This window comes from Macaca nemestrina, chromosome 1 (genome assembly GCF_043159975.1).
Source record: "Macaca nemestrina isolate mMacNem1 chromosome 1, mMacNem.hap1, whole genome shotgun sequence".
Lineage (NCBI taxonomy): Eukaryota > Metazoa > Chordata > Mammalia > Primates > Cercopithecidae > Macaca > Macaca nemestrina.
The window spans coordinates 222,699,526-222,720,385 of record NC_092125.1 but is presented as its reverse complement, the minus strand read 5'-3'; the positions used below and the strand labels follow the sequence as shown (position 1 = coordinate 222,720,385).

Sequence of the window (20,860 nt, the reverse complement as noted above, 5' to 3'; positions counted from 1 at the left end):
TGGCGTGAACCCGGGAGGCGGAGCTTGCAGTGAGCTGAGATCCGGCCACTGCACTCCAGCCTGGGCTACAGAGCGAGACTCCGTCTCAAAAAAAAAAAAAAAAAAAAAAAAAAAAAAAAAAAAAAAAATAATGTTTGGAATGTCTCAACTCAGTGCCCTTGCCTCCTACACTCTCATCTGTCAGTCCTTCTAGGTGGATAGGGACTGGGAGACCAGGCACTGTGAACTGGACAAGCAGGGGACACTGGGAAGCAGGGGCAAGTGCCAGGAGGGACAGGATACAATCAGTTACCTGGTGCATCAGTTAACTGATTCAGTGGTTACCTGGTACACAGGTTACCTGGTGCATCAGTTACCTGATTCATTGCTTACCTGGTGCCTTGGTTACCTGGCGAATTGGTTACCTGGTTCATTGGTTAGTTACCTGGTGCGTTGATTACCTGGTGCATTGCTTACCTGATGCATCAGTTACCTGATTCATTGGTTACCTGGTGCATTGCTTACCTGGTGCACAGGTTACCTGGTGCATCAGTTACCTGGTTCATTGGTTACCTGATGTGTTGATTACCTGGTTCATCAGTTACTTGACTCATTGGTTACCTGGTGCCTTGGTTACCTGATGCCTTGGTTACCTGGTGCATCAGTTACCTGACTCATTGGTTACCTGGTGCATTGATTACCTGGTTCACTAGTTACCTGGCTCATTAGTTACCTGGTGCACAGGTTAACTGGTGCATCAGTTACCTGGTTCATTACTTACCTGGTGCATTGGTGCATAGGTTGATTACCTGGTTCATCAGTGATGTGGCGAACACCAGGTTTGGTAGCCGAAGTGGGGGGCCGAACCAGAGCCAGACACTGGGGCCAAAAATTGGGAACTGGGAAAGGCCAAGGACCATGCTAACATGAGATGATAACCGAGGAAGCTGTGTTCTGGGGAGAGGGGGCATATGAAAACTCTTTTCTTTCTCCTGTGTTTTTTAGAGCTGCTCTAAAAAATATAAATATAATTTTTTTAAAAAGGCAATTGGGACCCTAGGAAATGGAGATGACTGGGAAGAAAAACAGGAGATTCCCCCTGGACATCTGGGAATGCAAGGGTTTGTGGCTTTGGAATGGCTTTCAAGGGCCCCGTGTGCTTCTCTCCTGCCCCAGGAGAAAGAGGGGAGGGGAGCAGGAAAAATAATGGGAAAGGTGGAAGAGGGCACTGGGGCTGGGGACAGGGTGTCGCTGGGGAGTGGGACGGGACTTCTTAAGGGAGCATAGACCCATCTCTGCCGTCTGCTCCCTGGGCCAGGGGCGGGGGCATTCCCCAGAGAAGGACCATGTCAGACTGACATTCAGCTGCCCCGTCTTGTGCCAACTCTGAACTTCCCTGCAACCTCCAGCTCCTCCCTCTGGCCTAAGAGAAAGTCAGACGAGCCACCCGGCCCAGCTGTGGAGCTCCGCTGAACTTCTCCCCACGGAGAGCTTTAGAAATCATCTCTATGACTGGCGAGCCACCCGGCCCAGCTGTGGAGCTCCACTGAACTTCTCCACACCCGGCCCAGCTGTGGAGATCCGCTGAACTTCTCCCTGCAGAGAGCTTTAGAAATCACCTCTATGACTGGTGAGCCACCCGGCCCAGCTGTGGAGCTCCGCTGAACTTCTCCCCGCAGAGAGCTTTAGAACTCATCTCTATGACTATGCAGAAAGGAGGCTGGGGTGGGGGTGGCCAGGGGTGGGGCTGGATCCCAAACCTGGAGGGGCCAGTGTCTTCAGCTATCCCCAGGAAGGGTCTTAGAGGGGTTTCCAGCCCTGACCGACGACCGGCAGCAGAGGTTTTGCCAATTCTACCTGGAATCTAGGAAGGTGGGTTTGGCATGAGCAGCTCTGTGAGGAGCCCCTGCCACTGGTGTCACCATCTGGACCAGCCAGGTCATTGGAGGAGGGTCCTGTGAGTCCCCTCGCCTCCCACTCCAGGAAGTAGAGTGAGCACCAGACCTGAAGTCAGGAATTGGGGCTATTCCCACCTCTCACCAAGAGGCTGCAGTCCTGACCAGGCGTAGGCTCACGCCTGTAATCCCAGCACTTTGGGAGGCCGGGGCGGGCAGATCACTGGAGGTCAGGAGTTTGAGACCAGCCTGGCTAACATGGTGAAACCCAGTCTCCACAAAAATACAAAAAAACAAAAAAATTAGCCAGGCGTGGTGGTGGACGCCTGTAATCCCAGCTCCTTGTGAGGCTGAGGCAGGAGAATACCTTGAACCCGGGAGGCAGAGGTTGTAGTGAGCCGTGGTCACACCACAGCACTCCAGCCTGGGTGACAGACTATATCTCAAAAAAAAAAAAAAAAAAAGAAGAAAAGAAAAGAAAAAAGAAAACAAGAGAGAGGCTGCAGTCCTGATTCTGACCTGTGGCAGGGGAAATAGCTGGCTCTGGCTGCCCCAGCCCCTCCTTCGTTCAGCTCCGAGCTTGGAGCTAGAAGCCAGTTGATGCCCTCCCCTCTCGCTGCTTCCCTGAGCCGCTGGCAGGCACTGGCACTTCCCCTGTGCCAGGCTCTGTGTTGAGGGCTTTACACGTATTATCTCATTTAATCCTCTCGCCCACCCGGCCTACATAGACTCTCCTCAGTGACTACTTTCCGTTCGCCCCTGTTCTCCACTTCTAGCCCCGATAACAAGTCATAATATGCATTTGCTTGTTTACTTGTCATCTGTCTTCCCACTTAGACTGTGAATTCCTTTTGTTCTCTGCAGCATCCCGAGCACTTGGTAGAAGGCCTGGCTCACTACATACATTTTTTTTTTTTTTTTTTTTTTTTTTAATAAATGAGGGACTTAATCAAGTGAAGAGGCTCAGAGTCATTTTCTCAGGATCACCCAGCTTATGTCTGTAGAGCTGGAATCCACACCATGTTGCTGAGGGAACCTGCTCCCCTGTGAGGACAGGAGCTGCTGGGAGGGATTTGCGTTTCAGGCCCTGCACAGAAGCCAAGAATAACTGAGACCCCGGTGTCTTTACATTCACCTCTGCACGATGAGTTGAGTTTCCCAGTGGTGCTGGGAGCAGAGCCGGATCCTCCCCTAAACTGTAGGCTGGCTATTGGACACCCTTCCTGGCCTGAACTCTCTTTCCTTCCCTGCAGGGAAGCTCAGGCATGGCTGCATGCTCTGGCTGGGAGTAACAGTGAGCCTCAGGCTGGGGAAGCAGAGGGACAGCAGAGCATACACCCCCATATGGATGTGGAGGATATGGGAATAAAGGCCATGTTCCTCACCCCTGCTTGGAAAGGGCGAAGTGGGAGAGGCACAGCTCATCTGCCAGCACTGTCAACACAGCCTGAGGAATAGACCCTGAGTCTGATGACTCCATCCCCACCACTACCTACCGCTCCATTCCCCTCACCTCACAGCTGCATGACGGAAGGAGCCTCTCCCTCCCACTCAACTCCTACTCTCTGTTTTCCACCCAGCAGCCAGAGTGGTTTTTAAAAGAACAAGCCAGGCTGGACGTGGTGGCTCACACCTGTAATCCTAACACTTTAGGAGGCTGAGTCAGGAGGACTGCTTGAGGGCCAGGAGTTTTGAGACAAGCCTGAGCAAAACAGCAAGACTCTGTTTCTAAATAAAAGTAAAAAAAAATTATCTGGGCTTGGTAGTGCACTTGCATAGTCCCCGCTACTTGGGAGGCTAAGGTGGGAGGATGATTTGAGACCAGGAGGTCAAGGCTGCAGCCAGCTGTGGTCATGCTGCTGCACTCCAGCCTGGGCAATAGAGCGAGACCCTGTCTCAAAACAATAAAAATAAAAGAACAAACCAGATTATGTCATTGCTGGCTTATAACTTTGAATAGCTTCCTATTCTACTTACAAAATAATCCAGGCTGGGCACAGTGGCTCACGCCTGTAATCCCAGCACTTTGGGAGGCCAACGTGGGTGGATTGCTTGAGCCCGAGAGTTCAAGACTGGCCTGGGCAACATGGAGAAACCCTGTCTCTACAAAAAATAGAAAGATTAGCTGAGCATGGTGGCACATGCTATAGTCCCAGCTACTAGGGAGGCTCAAGATCCCTTGAGCCCAGGAGGTCGAGGCAGCAGTGAGATCTAAGGGCTGACTGCTTCTTATCATTCAGGTCACAGCACAGATGTCACCTCTCTGCAGAGCCTTCTCCTGACCACCCCCAACCCAGCACGTCCTATCTCCTTTTCCTGTTTTATTGCTTCACTGCGCTTGACATTGTGAGTCTAAAATCTAAGATTACATCGCTTATTTTATAGTTTCTTCTTTTCGTATCTGTCTCTCCCACTGGAATGTCAGCCAGCTCCATGAGGGCAGGGACTGTGTCTGGTCATTGTTCTGACTCTAGGGCCCTGAACAGTGTGCGCCTCATAATAGGTGTTCAATAAATGTTTGCTGAATGAATGAATGAATGAATGAATGAATGAATGAATGAACATTTCACGTTGGAGGGAGGCTTGCTTGGGGCATCCCTGCTGGGCAGCTTAGCTCCTTCCTGCCCCAAGGCCTTGCTATGCCAATACTAGGAGGTGAGGAGAGGGGCAGGGAGGGAAGTGGGGATGCGGCCAGAGCTCCCAGCCTGAGTGCCACTCCTCAGGTGCTGAGCCGTGGGGGTGACGGCCGCTCTGAGGGAGATGGATGACCTGTACTGGGTGGCTGCCCCGGGAAGCCGCTTCCTATTAATAATAGCAGTAGCACTGCCAGGAGGGGAAGGGAAGGGAGGCAGAGGCAGTAGAGATGGGATAATGCCCCTCACCCCTCACCAGGCCGGGAAAATGACATCATATTTTCTAGAAGACAAGAATGCCACTTTAAAAAAAAAATTAGGGCTGGCTGGTAAATGGGTCTGTGTCTGCTCTGCCGCCCTCCCTGTGGACGACCCCTCTGTGCATGGAGGCTTCTTCCCTGGCTGGGTGGACCCTGCAAGCAGCCAGAGGGATGTCCCCCTCTTATCCCTCCCCTTGACTGGGCCAGCCCCAAACAGAGGCCGTGACTGAGAGGGAAGTGTCTGCACCCTGGGGCTGGGGAGGGTGAACTTTGTCCAAACTCCTCTGACTCCTTTCTCTGAGGGTTGTTATTGAGGAACTGAAGTGAAGGTGAGTATGGGAGGGAGGAGGAGGAGAAGGAGAGGGAGAACAGAGATGGTGCAGGCTGCTGGGTGGCAGACTGGGGCATGGGCATGAAGGCCCAATCTGGCCCCACCAGATACCTGGCTTTGCCCTCATCCTGGGGCAGGCAGGGGGCATTGAGGAGCTGGCAGAATGCCGCTTTCTCTCCCAACAAGAAAAGAGCCCCGTCACTCATTTTCAGGGGAAGCAGCATGCTGTCACCCCCCAAGACACCTCTGTCCCCAGCACAGTAGCTCCCGATGGCTGCCCAGTGAGGATGCTGTGGACAGGTCCCACTGTCCCCCCAGGCTCTGGCGTGCTCCCCCCAAACCCAGATGCCCCAGCAGGACCCCCAGTGGCCCAGGTCTGTGGCCATCCTGGTTCCTGGCTCCACTGTCTGTCCACAGCCCCCCTATAAGCCCCCATCCCCCACCAATGCCCTCCCCACCTCACTGGGCCACAGCCCCAGCTTGGTCTCCATCTTCTCATTCAGCTCTGCCTCTCACTGGACCTCACTGCTGCCCAGCCCCGTCCCTTCTTTGAGCCCTGATCTCCAATCCTGAGTCCTCTGGCCCCAGACACGTCTATACTTCCATGACCAAGGGTCTTTGTCAATTCTTCAGGCACTCTCCAGAAGCCCCAGTCCCCTCATACTCACAGCTCTGAACACAGCCTAGCCCTGTCCCTAAAACCCAGACAGGACCCCCATGTGCCATGACCTCCCACTCTCCAGTGCGGCCCCTAAGAGCTCAGGGTCGGGCTTGGCATTAGCCTGGAGGCCCGGAGCCTGCTCATTCAGTCCTGAGCTGACAGAGAATGTCGTTAGCAGGTTCCTAACTGGGCCACACCTCCTGGGCTGTCAGGATGGCTTATGCCAGAGAAGCATCACACTCCGTGTATGTCACTCCTTGGGGTGGTGGTACTTGGTGGTGCCGGAGACTCCCACATGTACTTGTGAAAAGTCTCAGTCCCCCATCTCCTTCCAGCCACCTCTCTGTCACCTCCCTCTGCTGGGTTGTGGAGGGGTTGGGTATGTCTTGGGGTGTCCCTGTGTGGCCTCAGGCATCATTTTTCACTCTGTTGGGGGTTGAGATTTCTTCTCCCGGCCCATTCACCCCGACTCCCATGACCCTACCCGACCATTTCCTAAGCAATAACCCCGTATCCAGCACTGGGCTGAGCAGGATCTTCATGGCCTTACAAGGTGGGACCTGTCATTATTTCCGTGCTCAGCAGAGGAAATGGAGGTTCAGCGTTGTCAAGCTACTTGCCCAAGGTCACAGAGCTAAAACCTGGTGGAGCTGTGATTAGGCTATAGGTCTGGGTGGCTCCTGCCTGAGTTCCTGGGGCTCAAGTTACCCCACATGAAACTGGGAGACCCTGTGTGGTCATTTCTTGGTGCCAGAGTCTGGGTGAGGGGCACAGGCAGAGAAGCTGGGTCTGGAACAGTCTGTCAGGTTGGACACTGTGATCTCCTCCCTCTGAAGCAGGAGGAGATGCAGCCACAGACCGTAAGTGAGTGTTTATTCAAAATGAAAGGAAATCTCCCGAACAAAGCAAGAAACTCAAAGAGAGAAGAGCAGGGTCTGGGTGGGAAAGAAGAGATTATCCTGTCCCTGACCTTCCCCAGCAAAGCAGGCATGGCTAGAGCTGTCCTAAGCCAGCACCAAGGAGTGGGCCCCTGGCCAGGCGCAATGGCTCACACCTGCAATCCTAGCACTTTGGGAGGCCAAGGAGGATCACTTGAGGCCAGGAGTTTGAGACCAGCCTGGGCAACATGGTGAAACCCCCTGTTCCTACAAAAAATAGCCAGGTGCCTATAGTCCCAGCTACTCAGGAGGCTGAGGTGGGAGCATTGCTTGAGCCCAGGAGTTCAAGGCCATAGTGCGCTATGAGCTTGCCACTATACTCCAGCCTAGGCAGCAGAGTGATACTATGCCTCAAAACAAAACAAAACAAAAAAACCCAACAACAAAGCAGGCCCCGAGGAGGCCTGTGGCAGGGGCCTGAGGGGTGGTGCAGGTAGGGTTGGTGGGGTTTTCCTGAGTCATGCCTCTAACTAGATAATAATGATGCCTACCTCGTTGGGGTGTCGTGGGAATATAGAGTACCTATAGTGTATATGCAGTGTATATGTACACATATAGTGTATTTATAGTGTACCTCTAGTGCGTAGATGGTGTATATGAAACATATATAGTGCATATGTGCTCTGTAGTGTATATAGAGTGCATATGTAGTGTACGTGTAGTGAATATACAGCACATGTGTAGTGTACATATAGTGTGTATATGAAACATATATACATGAAATGTGCACTATGTGTGCACTACATTCCATTACACGTGTGCATTACATTACACGTCTATCATATATGTGGCATACATGTAGTGGACATAGAGTGTATATGTAGTATATGAATATGTAGCGAATATACAGTGCATATAGAGTACATATGTAGTGCATATACATCATGATATATAACTACATGTGCATTACACATACACTGTATGTGCACTATATATCACTATATATGTAATCTATATGTACTGTATGTTCACATATATGCACCATATATGTATAACATTACATTATGTTACATGTGTAACATTACATTACACATGTGCATTACAGCACACATATATATGGTCTGTGTGGTGTACATGTAGTGCCCATATAGATAGTGTATACATAGTGCATATGTATATATAGTATATATATGCTATAGTATGCATAGTGCATATGTAGTTTATATGTAGTGAGTAAACTGCACATATAGTACATATGTAGTGCATATATAGTGCATATATAGTATCTCTATTGTACATGTGGTGGACATGTAGTGCACATATGGCATATATATCGTGTATGGCATATTTATAGTGCACGTGTGGTGCGTATGTGGTGCATACACTGTGCATATGTAGTGTGTATACATACAGTGCTCAGGGACGGTGTGCCTCCTGCCTGGGTTCCAGGGGCAGGCACTGCCATCTCCTCTCGGACCCCCAGGGGGCGCACCTCCCCCACCCCGGCAGGACGTGTTCAGGCAGCAGCTTCCCTGCAGACCCCATGCAAGCAGGTGCTTTTTATTTAGACTGATTTATTATTGAAACAACTTGAATCAGCTTCAAAGTAAGTTAAATGAGAAGAGATCTTCACCCCTAGTCTCATAAATCAAGCGGCATTCAAAGAAAAGGGAAAACAAAGAAATCACAGAAGCCTGGAAACAGATGGGCTTTCGTGGCCTTGTATTCCTGCCCTCTCTGCTAGGGCGCGCTGGGAACCCGTCTTCCTTTCCTTCCTTCACCTGAAGATCCTGGGTGGAAAGCTGTGCTCCTCCTCCCCCTCGTCGCCCTCTTCCCCTCCTCCTCCTCCTCCCCCTCCCCCTCTTTCCCTTTCTCTTCGTCCTCCCCTTCCTTCTCCTCCCCCTTCTCCTCCTCCTCCTTCTCCACCACCCCCCCGTCCTCCTCCCTCTCCCCCTCTTTCACCTCCCCCTCCTCCTCTCCCTCCTCCTCGTCCTCCCTTTCATGGTCGCCAGGGAGAGGCTGCTGTCTCCATAGCAAGGGCTGGATTTAAGTTGGGGACCAATTACCCCTTTCCCTTATGCCGTGCACATGCCCAGAGCCCCTTTCTAGCCTCAGGGCTCCTGGTGCCCTGTGGGGCAGGGGAATGTCTCCGGGCAGTGTGGTTTGGGGTTGGGAGTTGGAAGGACTGTGGTTCCTGGATGATTGTGGAGAGATGTGAATTTGGGAATCTGGTTGTGAGGCCGTATGAGGCTGCCCAGTGTGTGGCTGTTGTGCTTTGTGTCCCCGTGTGTATGTGTGTATGTCCCCGTGTGTGTGTCCTCCTGTATGTGTGTCTGTATGTGTGTGTCCCCATGTGGGTATGTGTGCGTGTATGTGTGCTTCCCCGTATGCACACAAAAGCAGCTGAGCATTCCTCAGGCCTGGCCTGGAATTTCAAATCCCCTTGGGATGAAAGGGAGCTGCTGGTTGCCTGTTCTGTTCCCCTAACTACGGTCGCTGCCTCTCCCTTATGCCAAGCTGCCCACAGCTGAGAGCAATTCAGGGTCTCCCTCTCTCCACAGCAAATCCTGGCTGGGGACCCCACTCTCCTGCTCCACAGGCCACCTGGACGCACTGCCCAGGGCCATGGGAGGGACATCTGCAGCAGATGGACATCAAAAACTAAGGCCAATGGCTGGGCGCAGTGGCTCATGCCTGTAATCCCAGCACTTAGGGAGGCCGAGGCAGGAGGATCACCTGAGGTCAGGAGTTCAAGACCAGCCTGGCCAACACGGTGAAACCGTCTCTACTGAAAATGCGAAAATTAGCCAGGCGTGGTGGCGGGCATCTGTAATCCCAGCTACTCAGGAGGCTGAGGCAGGAGAATCACTTGAACCTGGGAGGTGGAGGTTGCAGTGAGCTGAGATCGAGCCACTATGCTCCAGCCTGGGCTACAGGGAGAGACTCTGTCTCAAAAAAAAAAAAAAAAAAAAGAAACTAAGGTCAATTGCCAGTGAACAGTGAGACAGCGTGGGGGTGAGATGGGAGGACACACCAGGAGGGGCTCAAGAAATGCCAGAGGCAGGAGACAGATAGGACCAAGGGGCATAGAGCCTGCTCCAGTGGCTCCTCAGAGTAAGATGGGCCAGAGAGGGAGGCAGGAGACCAGAAAATACCAAGGAAGAAAAATCTAAGGCAAGGGAGACCAAGAAACAAAGGAGAAGGAGTCAGACATGCAGCTGCAGGGACAAAGACACATAAACCAGGGCGAGAGAGACAGAGCGAGAATCGCCTCCAGCTGGGGCTGGGTGGGGAACTTGGATCCCACCAGGGCTGTGGATTTGGAAGCTTGCTTGCGGGGAGGCAGGCTAATTGGCGATTTCACCCAGGTCCTCCAGAACGTCTGCAGAAAAACAAACCCACTAAACGTCTCTCACCGTCTGTCATCTTCATTTTGCTTTTGTTTTCAGAATAAAGAGAATCTGAAACTCCTGAGGAGGAGCGGTGCAGGCGGCTCTCAGGCTGTCTCCCGTTCTGCTCTTTCTTCATGCTTTTCTGGTCGGAGTCTTTGTTCCGCAGCTACTGGCCCTGGTTCAGGCCAGCAGCCTCTCTGACCCGGCGTGCTGGGGTCTCCATCCCCGTCTCTGTCACACTGTGGTCTGGAGCGTCTGGTCTCTCACTCCCCTCCCCCTCCCCCCAGGCTCTGCCTGAGCCACCCCACCCGCCTTGGCGCACATGGCTGCTGCTGATCCCTGCTACTCTCAGCTGTCTCCGTGGCTCAGCCTGCAGATTGACAGGGCCCATAAATCACCGTGGCAAGGCAGGGCCCTGGGAAAGGAACAAGGGGCCAGGTGCTGACACGGCTGGCCTTGGGAGCTGGGGCTCGCAGGTTTCTGGTGAATTGTTGGGGCGTGGAACCTGTGGCTTCCTCCCAGCTAAATGGAGCATTTTGGTTGCAGTGCCTGTGTCTCCTGCCGATTTTCTCCAGCTCCCTGGAAGGTGGGACGAGAAGAAATAGGTTGAATGTGAAGCAAGTGGGATTTGGATTAGACTGAAAAGAAGAACTTGCCGTGATGAGGCTTAACTTTGGAAAGTGGAAACACTGGGATGGGAAATGGTGAAATCCCTTGGCAAGGAGTTGGTAAAATCTAGATGGATCCTGTCTGATGATTTATAGTGCTGCCTGGAGACAGGGGAATGAACCAAATGATCCACTTGACACAGAAGCCCTTGCTTTGTTTGGGGGGGACCCGGGGGGCCAGGAGAGCAAAGAAGTTACCAGTAGGGGTTTGGGGGACATGCAGCTTGGCAGTAGATCTCAGCTCCCCTCTGTCCTGCTGTGTGATCTTGAGCAAGTGACTCAAACTGGCTGGTCTCTATCTGTAAAATGAGGATAATCTGACTTCATAGAGTTGCCCCAAAGCTTAAAGGGCAGTGTATGCAAAGGGCTCTGCACAGTGCTTGGCACAGAGAACTTTTAATAAAGCACAGTTATAGGCCAGGCATGGTGGCTCATGCCTGTAATCCCAGCACTTTGGGAGGCCGAGTTGGGCGGATCATCTGAGGTCAGGAGTTCAAGACCAGCCTGGCCAACATGGAGAAACCCCATCTCTACTAAAAACACATTAGCTGGGTGTGTTGGTGCATGCCTGTAATCCCAGCTACTTGGGAGGCTGAGGCAGGAGAATCTCTTGAACCCAGGAGGTGGAGGTTGCAGTGAGCCATGATCACACCATTGCTCTCCAGCCTGGGTGACAGAGCGAGACTCGCTCTCAAAAACAAACAAACAAAACAGTTATTATTATCGGGCAAGATACTCAACCTTTCTGAGCCTCAGTATCTTAATTAATAAAATCCTAACCCTCACTTACTCATTGAACACACACACCTGGAGAGCCCCAACCACGTGCCAGAACCCATCCCAGGCTCTGGGGACATAGCAGTTCACATAACAGACAAAATTCCTATCCTTGCAGAACTAACATTCTAATTAGGGGGAAGGGAGAGAGACAAACAAGAAACAAATAGATATGCTATGAGAAACTAAAGCTGAATAAGGGGCATAAAGAGTGATGGCTGGTGCAGTGGCTCATGCCAGTGCTTTGGGAGTCCAAGGCAGGAGGATCGCTTGAGGCCAGGAGTTCAAGACCAGCCTGGGTAACATAGTGAGACCCTGTCTCTACAAAAAATTAAAAACTTAACTGGGCATGGTGGTGTGTGCCTGTAGTCCCAGCTACTTGGGAGGCTGAGACAGGGGGATTGCATGAGCCCAGTAACTCAAGGTTGCAGTGAGCCACGATTGCACCATTGCACCCCAGCCTGGGCAACTTAGAGTGAGAATCCATCTCTTAAAAAAAAAAAAGTGATAGATAGGAGAGGCTATTTTATATAAGGTGTCCAGACAGGCTGCTCTGATAATATTTCAGCAGAAACCTTCAGGAAGTGAAGGAGTGAGCTGATAGGGGATGTAGGGTGGAGCATGTAGGCAGTGGGAACAGTGATTGCAAAGGCCCTGAGTCAGGTGAGTGTGGTTGGATTGGAGCCCAGGAGGGGAGAGTGGGAGAAGCCATCGAAGAGGAAACACATAGTTCATTGTGAAGGCTTGTCTATTGGCCTGTGGAAATGCGGCACTCTTGCAGAATTTTGCTAGTGGAGTTCACCTGCCCTGGGAGGCCCTCTGGTTTCAGCATCCTGGGTGAACTTGATCTCCGGCTGCTCCTATCTGTTCAGGACCTAGAGAACAGCAAGCCCAAGTTTCCATCTCCTGTTTATAGCTGTCTGTTCTGCTCTGTTTCTGATCCATGGCATGCAGCCATGACTTTTTAATTTACAAAATCCTTTATTGCCGTAAGTGGAGAGGAGTTTCATGCATGCAAACTTGTCCCAACCTGGCAGCTTCATCTTCATTTTGTAAATGTTGCAATGAAACTCCGGGAGGTTCTGTGCTTACTGGAGGCGTATGGGCCATATGGTGTGGAGGAAGGGCTGTGGTTGACCACTGCTTTATAAGCAGTTTTGTAAATGTATATATTTCAAGATGACACACACATACACACACACACACACACCAGTCCCAGAGTGACACAATCATAGGGCCATTGCCAGAGCAATCATGAGTACTGAAAAAGTGAACACATGGCCTCTGCACACCAGGTCCCAGGCCGCAGCTGTGGCAGACATCCCTAATCAATCACAGAACTCCTTCGTGCTGAGCTCAGATGCAACCTCAGAATCCTGGAAAGCCTACGTGGGGTTGATTCATAAAAGGAAGCATTGGCCATTTTTGCTGCAGGGGCAAGCTGTCCTGGGGGGGCCTTTCCTGGGGGATAGGGAACAGCATTGGCATAATCTCGGGACTTGGAACCCTGTTCTTGAACCCTTGGCAGCATTCTCTGCCAGATTATAAACTGACTGCAACTCTGGAACGTGAGACAAAATTAGTGCAGCCTCAGAGAGTGCTGTCTCGAGATTGGCTTTCCAGCGAGTGACTGGGTCTCCTACTCACCCCACAGGTGGTGCTGTTTGAGTCCCTGGTAGGATTTGTTCCAGCTGCCAGACATGGATTAGGCTTTTGACTGTTGAGCCCAGACAAGGGGACCAGCTGTTTAATGAGCTGGAGGAGGAAGTGGCTCCTGAAAGCAAGTCCTTTGCTTGGCTCAGGCATGCAGATCAGACATGGAACCAGAAAAGCTGCCTTGCCAAGGTTGGTAACCAGAGGGAAATGAATGATAGCGATCTGACAGGGAACGATAAAGACAGGAGAGAAGAGGGGAGGCAGGGAGAGGAGCTGGAGGGGAGGAGCCAGGAGGGAAATCATGGACCAGCCTTTGCCTAGACCCCAGGGCTCTGCTGCAGGCTCCATAACCCTGGCTTCTTTTGCTATCAGAATCATTGCGCCTTGGATCCTGGAGATCCTGAGGCATGTATATGATCTAGGTGTAGGCTAGATACAGATTTATATTTATACCTGGAGACAGGATAACCCGGGTTCAAATTCCTGTTCCTCATTCACTTGCCTCAGTTTCCTCATCTGCAAAATAGGCTTCATGTTTCCATGAGCAGGGGTGTAATGCTCCCGGACTTCCCCACCCTGTCACATTCTGCCATTGAGCTTTTGGTAAATGTTCAAACTGCCATTTGGACCTTCATCCATGGGATTTCAGTGTCTCTCTCTTGATTGGATCTGAACTTGGTGGAGGAGGTGGTGGGTTTATTCATTAGAACCCACAGGCCGGGCACGGTGTCTCACACCTGTAATCCCAGCACTTTGGGAGGCCGAGGCGGGCGGATCACGAGGTCAGGAGATCGAGACCAGTCTGGCCAACATAGTGAAACCCCGTCTCTACTAAAAGTACAAAAAATTAGCCAGGCGTGGTGGCGGGCGCCTGCAGTCCCAGCTACTCAGGAGGCTGAGGCGGGAGAATGGCATGAGCCCAGGAGGCAGAGCTTGCAGTGAGCTGAGATTGTGCCACTGCACTCCAGCCTGGGCGATGGAGCAAGACTCTGTCTCAAAAAAAAAAAAAAGAACCCACTGAACATTAATGGCACCGACCCACATGTTTGATGTGAAGATTAAGCAGGTGAAGGTATGCTTTGTAGCTGCTTGTATCCTCCGTGTGTAGATATATAGCTAATCGATACCTATGCATATCGATACCTATGCATATCTATATCTATGCATATCTATACCTATGCATATCGATACCTATGCACATCTATACCTATGCACATCTATACCTATGCACACCTATACCTATGTATATCTATACCTATGCACATCTATACCTATGCACATCTATACCTATGCATATCTATACCTATGCACAACTATACCTATGTATATCTATACCTATGCATATCTATGCCTATACATATCTATGCCTATCTGACTATCAATACACACTGGGGCCCAGCACAGATCAGTGCTTAGTTTGTTTGTTTGCTTTTTGAGACAGTGTCTTGCTCTGTTGCCCAGGCTGGAATGCAGTGGCATGATCTTGGCTTACGGCAACCTCCACCTCCCAGGTTCAAGCAATTCTCATGCCTCAGCTTCTCAAGTAGCTGAGAAGGCCTGGCTTCTCACCAAGGCCTGGCTAGTGTTTGTATTTTTAGTAGAGACGGGGTTTCACCATGTTGCCAGGCTGGTCTCGAACTCCTGACCTCAAGCAATCCGCCCGCCTCAACCTCCCAAAGTGTTGGGATTACAGGTGTGAGCCACTGTGCCCGGCCAGGTGGGTGCTTAGTTTAATTTCAGTTGGCGAGTCCTTCCCTTCCAGCCACCTCCTAATGTGCCATTGTCGGGAGAGGGCAGGGAGGGTCTGAGAGCAGCCTCATGCCTTCCTGGACAAGTGGGCCTGGCCTGGGGCCTGGAAAGCAGGGATGTGGTGGCAGCTCCCCAGGCAGCTTCCTGCTCCTCAGCTGAGATTTGGAATGAGTGATCCCCTCCCTGCACAAACCCAGGTAGTCCTCAGGGAGGCAGGTGAGGGGAAGGTTCCAACCCCGCTTCTGCCACCAACAGCAAGGGGTGACCTGGGGGAAGTGAGTAGGTTGGGCCTGGGCTCGGGGCTCCGAGGAGATGGGTGGCAGGGCACAGCTTCCTAGAAGGTCAGGGAAGCAGGGCTAGCTCCAGTCACTGTTCCAACTGTCACCCAGTTTATGGAGGACTGCTCTGTGCCAGGCCCAGTGCTGAATAAGACACGCACGGTCCTGGCTCTCAGGCGGTTGATATTAACGTGCTATCCTTCATGAAAATTATGAGCGTGCTGTTGGCCACAGTTCTGCAGAGAAGCCGTTGTGGCCACATGCATTTCAGATTTCAAAATCGTTTTCAGATGTTAGAAATGTAATGTTCCCTATATTATGGACGTCTCCAACTTATTCATATTTCTGTAGCGAAATCCATATGAATAGTGGGATAAAGACTGTAAGTACCTCTAAGGTCAGTTCAGTTCAGGTTTTGCTGCCAAATGAGTTCTGAAAAGCTTTTTGGTCTCAGAGCTTTGGGGATGTTGGAATGACAGAGAAGGGATGAGGGACTGACCACTTCCCAAGCTCTGAGAAGCACGGGGCCGAGCACTTTCACTGGCTGAATACATTAAATGCTCACAACAGCCCTATGAGGTCCGTTCTAGTTTTGTCATTCTGACTTCACAGAAGAGGAGATCCAGACACGAAAAGGTTAAATAATTCACCTAAGGACACGCAGCTAGTAAGAGGCAGAGCTTGGATTCAAACCCCTTGGGGGCCAAGGCCCGCCAAGGTCACGTAGTTTACAATCCAATGTGTGGTGGGCAGGTTGGGGAGGTGGGGGGAGCACTATCAAAAAGATGGTTACAATACAATGGAAGAAGTGCCACAACTGGGGGGTCCAGGTCCCTGAAGCCCAGAGGCGGGGGCCCAACTCAGCTTAATGGGTTGGGGAAGATGCCCCAGGGGAGGCGGCAGCTTCCCCAACCCCAAGGGTACCAGCTAGGTGACAGCGGGGAAGGAAAAAGTGTTTCAAGCAAAGGGAATAGCATAAACAGCCAGAACAAAGGTCTAGAGGAGACAGAGAGCAAAATGGGGGTGCAGCCTGGAATGGAAGGCCGTGGGGAAGGAGGGCTGCGGGTGGCAGGGGCACGGAGGGTAAGCTGGGACCAGCCTCACAGGTCCTGGGGGGCCATGCCGTGTCCTCCTGACTCATCTACTCCCTGACCCCTCACACCACCCCGGGGAATCCCATGATAGGAGGAGGTCAGATCTTCCTGCCTTCTGTCCAGGAAGAGGGATCTGAGGAACAGGACTGTTTCCCATGCGTGAGGTCCTGAGTCCGAAACCCCAGCCGAGCTCCCCTTTAAAGGTGATGGGCAGGGGAGCAGGGGACTTAGAGACACTCAGAGAGGGAAGGATTCATTTTTTTTTTTTTTTTTTTTTGAGACGGAGTCTCGCTCTGTCGCCGGGGCTGGAGCGCAGTGGCCGGATCTCAGCTCACTGCAAGCTCCGCCTCCCGGGTTTACGCCATTCTCCTGCCTCAGCCTCCTGTGTAGCTGGGACTACAGGCGCCCGCCACCTCGCCCGGCTAGTTTTTTGTATTTTTTAGTAGAGACGGGGTTTCACCGTGTCAGCCAGGATGGTCTCGATCTCCTGACCTCGTGATCCGCCCGTCTCGGCCTCCCAAAGTGCTGGGATTACAGGCTTGAGCCACCGCGCCCAGCCGGATTCATTTTTTTTTTGAGACAGGATCTCATTCTCTCACCCAGGCTGGAGCACAGGGGCACGATCTTACAACCTCTGCCTCCCGGGTTCAAGCAAGTTTCATGCCTCAGCCTCCCAAGTAGCTGGGATTACAGGCACACACCACCATAACTGGCTAATTTTTGTACTTTTAGTGGAGACAAGGTTTCGCCATGTTGGTCAGGCTGGTCTCGAACCCCTGACCTCAAGTGATCCACCCACCTTGGGCTCCCAAAATGTTAGGATTACAGGCGTGAGTCACTGCTCTCAGCCGGGAAGGATTTATCTTTGACTAGGAGTGCTTGATGAAACACCGGGGCTGGGGAAGAGGTGGGAGGATGAGAAATGGACCAGTCCTTGGAGCGTCAGGACTCCCTCCCTGGGGGGCCATCTCCTCCCTCCCCAACAGGCTGGGTGCTCTGCTCCAGCCACTGCCAAGCGAGCAAACCCTCTGAGTGCCGAGGATGCACAAGCTGCCTCTCTCCTGGAGACGAGCCCCTGCCTGACAGATGAAATCTTTATTATGATGATTTTTATTTGGGGGCGTGTGAGTGCGTGCACATCTGGGGCCCAGGCGGCAGCTGAAATTCCCACAAACGTGGCTCATGAATATTCCACCGTGTTGCCCGCCGCACTTTGCAGCCATCGATTATTTATATGTGAAATAACGAAAGCTTCATAAATAATGGAACTGCCTGTGTCCCAGCTGCGTCTCCCGTGTCCCTCTGCCTGGTCCAGGTGAGGCGATGGGCTCTGCAGGGAACGGGCATCCGAGTAGGGAGTGGCCTTGGCGTTCAAAAACTACTTTCTCCAGCAGAATCCACATCCTTCTTAGGAAGGAGGCCTGTGTGGCGCGGAGTGTGTGTGTGTGTGCACATTGTATGTGCACATTACGTGCACTCACTTTCCCACCCAGGGAAGGGCCAGAACACACAGGACTGGGCTGCGGGGGTTGTTTACACTGTAGACCCTGCAGGAAGGCTGTGATGGGCACAGAGAAAAACCTTGTGTTAGATTACTCATGACCTGGGAAAAACAGCAGACATCTCTTTGTTCAATTCAGTTTCAACCTCACCACTGTTGACTTGGAGTTGGCCAGTGTCTGATTCAGGAGGGGAAAATGGTTTTATGAAGTTCTCCCCTGTGTTGTCCCTTTATTTATTTATTTATTTATTTATTTATTTATTTATTTAGAGACAGAGTCTCACTCTGTTGCCCAGGCTGGAGTACAGTGGCGTGATCTCGGCTCACTGCAACCTCCGTCTCCTGGGTTCAAGTGATTCTCCTGGCTCAGCCTCCCGAGTAGCTGGGATTACAGGCACGCACCACCACACCCGGCTAAGTTTTTATATTTTTAGTAGAGATGGGGTTTCATCACATTGACCAGGCTGGTCTCGAACTCCTGACCTCGTGATCTGCCTGCCTTGGCCTCCCAAAGCGTGCCTAGCCAAGTGTTACCCCTTTAGACACAGAGCATGTCTTAAAGGGACAGAGAAAGCTTCCAATCAGCCTTGTCCCCCAAATCCTGCACTACACAAACTGCTTCCAAGTCTTCAGGGGGAATGTTTGGGGTTCAGGGGAGGTGAAGGCATGGCAGGTGAGGAGGTGTGCCCATGCGGAGTGGAAGCCTGGGATTGAAGGTGAAGACCTGCGTGCCCAATTCCTTACCACCCACCAGACATTTGACAATAGCTTCTTCCTCTGAGCAACTTCCGTTTTTCAGTCTTCTCACCTCCATTGTCTCCAGTCCGTACAACCACCTTTAAGGCAGGTGCAATTAAAATACCACTTTGCAGAGACGGTTAGTGTGGTTAAATAATTTGTCCAAAGTTGCAGAGCTTGATAAGTAGGAGAGCCTGAGCCTGTCCAGTTTTCCTCTTTCCACTGTTTTCTTCCTTCCCTCCTTCCCTCCCTCCCTCTCTCTCTTTCTCTCCCTTTCTCTCTCCTTCCTTCCTTCCTATCTTCCTTCCTTCCCTCCCTGCCCCTTCCTTCCTATCTTCCTTCCTTCCTTCCCTCCCTGCCCCTTCCTTCCTTCCTTCCTTCCTTCCTTCCTTCCTTCCTTCCTTCCTTCCTTCCTTCCTTCCTTCCTTCCTTCCTTCTTTCCCACCCTCCCTCCCTCCCTCCCTCCCTCCCTCCCTCCCTCCCTCCCTCCCTCCTTCTCTCCCTCCCTTCCTTTCTTTCTCTCTTTCTTTCTTTCTCAAACAAGTCTCACTCTGTCACCCAGGCTGGAGTGCAGTGGTGCAATGTTGGCTCACTGCAACTTTTACCTCCCAGGTTCAAGCAATTCTTGTGCCTCAGCTTCCCGAGTAGCTGGGACTACAAATGTGTGTCACCAAGCCCAGCTAATTTTTGTATTTTTAGTAGAGATGGGTTTTCACCATGTTGGCCAGGTTGATCTCAAACTCTTGATCTCAAGTGACCCACCTGCCTCGGCCTCCCAAATTGCAGGGATTACAGATGTGAGCCACCACACCTGACTCACTGTTTTCCAATTAAGGTCTTTCCTATTGTCTGGCCAGCACTGGACAGGGCGAGGACATCTACATCCTCAAGGGGTGCACATTTTCTCCGTGACTGCTGAAAGGGGGAAGTGTGTGGACTATACATTGATTCGGACATTGAATTATTAGTATGAAGTACAAGTTGGGTAAAATATAAAAACTAAGTCTGACAAATGTTCTTTTCCCTGGTTGAATCACTAGGGGAGCTTTTTGAAAACTGGTTTTGAATTAAACTTTATTTTGAGATAATTATAGATACACATCCAATTGTAGAAAATAATACAGAGAGATCCCTTGTACCCTTTACCCAGCTTTTCCCAATGTTAACACTGTGCAAAACTGTAGTATAATTATGCCAGTGAGCAGACATTAACATAACCCACTGGGCTGGGCGCGGTGGCTCATGCCTGTAGTCCCAGCACTTTGGGATGCCAAGGAGGGCAGACTGCTTGTAGGCCAGGAGTTCTAGACCAGCCTGGGCAACATGGTGAAGCCTCGTCTCTACAAAAATAATAAAAATTAGCCAGGTATGGTGGCAGTGTCCTGTAGTCCCAGCTACTAGGGAGGCTAAGGTGGGAGGATCGCTTGAGCCTGGGAGGTCGATTCTGCAGTGAGCTGAGATGGTATCACTGCATTACCAGCTTGGGTGCCAGAGTGAGACTCTCTATGTATGTATGTACATATGTATGCATGTATGTATCTATCTCTCTCTCTATGTATCTGTGTATCTGTATATCTAAAATCCACTGATCTTATTCAGATATCAGCAGTTTCCTATGATGCTAATTTGTGTGTTTATGCATTTTGATTACATGTGTAGGTTTGTGTATCAAGATACAGAGCAGTCCCATTGGCATGAGGGTTTCTTATGTTACCCTTTTATAACCACATCCACCTACTCCCCCTCCCCCTCTCTACCCCAACCCCATCCCTGACCCTTGGCAACCATTCATCTGTTCTCTCTGTAATTTTGTCATTTTGAGAACGTTCTATAAATGGAGTCATACAGCATGTAACCTTTCAGGATTGGCTTTTTTTTTTTCCCACTCGCTCAGCATCATTCCCTTAAAATTCATCCTAATTGGAATGTGTATCAATAGTTCATTCCTTTTTATTGTTGGATAGTATTCTACGGTATGGGAGCAACACAGTTTAACTCGTTGAAGGATCACTGGGTCATTTTCAGTTTTGACTATTACAAATAAAGCTGCTGCTGGGGTGCTTTTAAAACACTCAGCCTGGAGGATCTGACTCAAACAAAGGTGGGTCTAGGGTAAGCCCTGGAAATGTATAAAAGTTTGTGCCGTCACTGACCAGGGTAAGTCATGAATGCAGAGTTGGGGGAGTAAAGTTTAGACTGGATCCTCACCACACCCCTAAAGTGAAAAACAAAGATATATATATATATATATATATATATATATATATATATAGTCAGTCAAAGACATGTATCTTTTTTTTTTTTTTTTGAGACAGAGTCTCGCTCTGTCGCCCGGGCTGGAGTGCAGTGGCCGGATCTCAGCTCACTGCA

General features: G+C 51.0%; 1 protein-coding gene and 1 long non-coding RNA gene across 2 annotated transcripts in view; both read left to right on the top strand.

Annotated features, from left to right (window-relative positions):
• Positions 1–20,860, top strand: part of LOC105473154 (UbiA prenyltransferase domain containing 1) — a 96,333-nt gene that overhangs the window by 51,524 nt on the left and 23,949 nt on the right. The window lies entirely within an intron of this gene.
• On the top strand, positions 1,114–2,793 carry LOC139356951 (uncharacterized). Its single transcript, XR_011609498.1, has 2 exons — positions 1,114–1,609; positions 2,739–2,793. It is a non-coding gene; the product is annotated as an uncharacterized lncRNA (long non-coding RNA).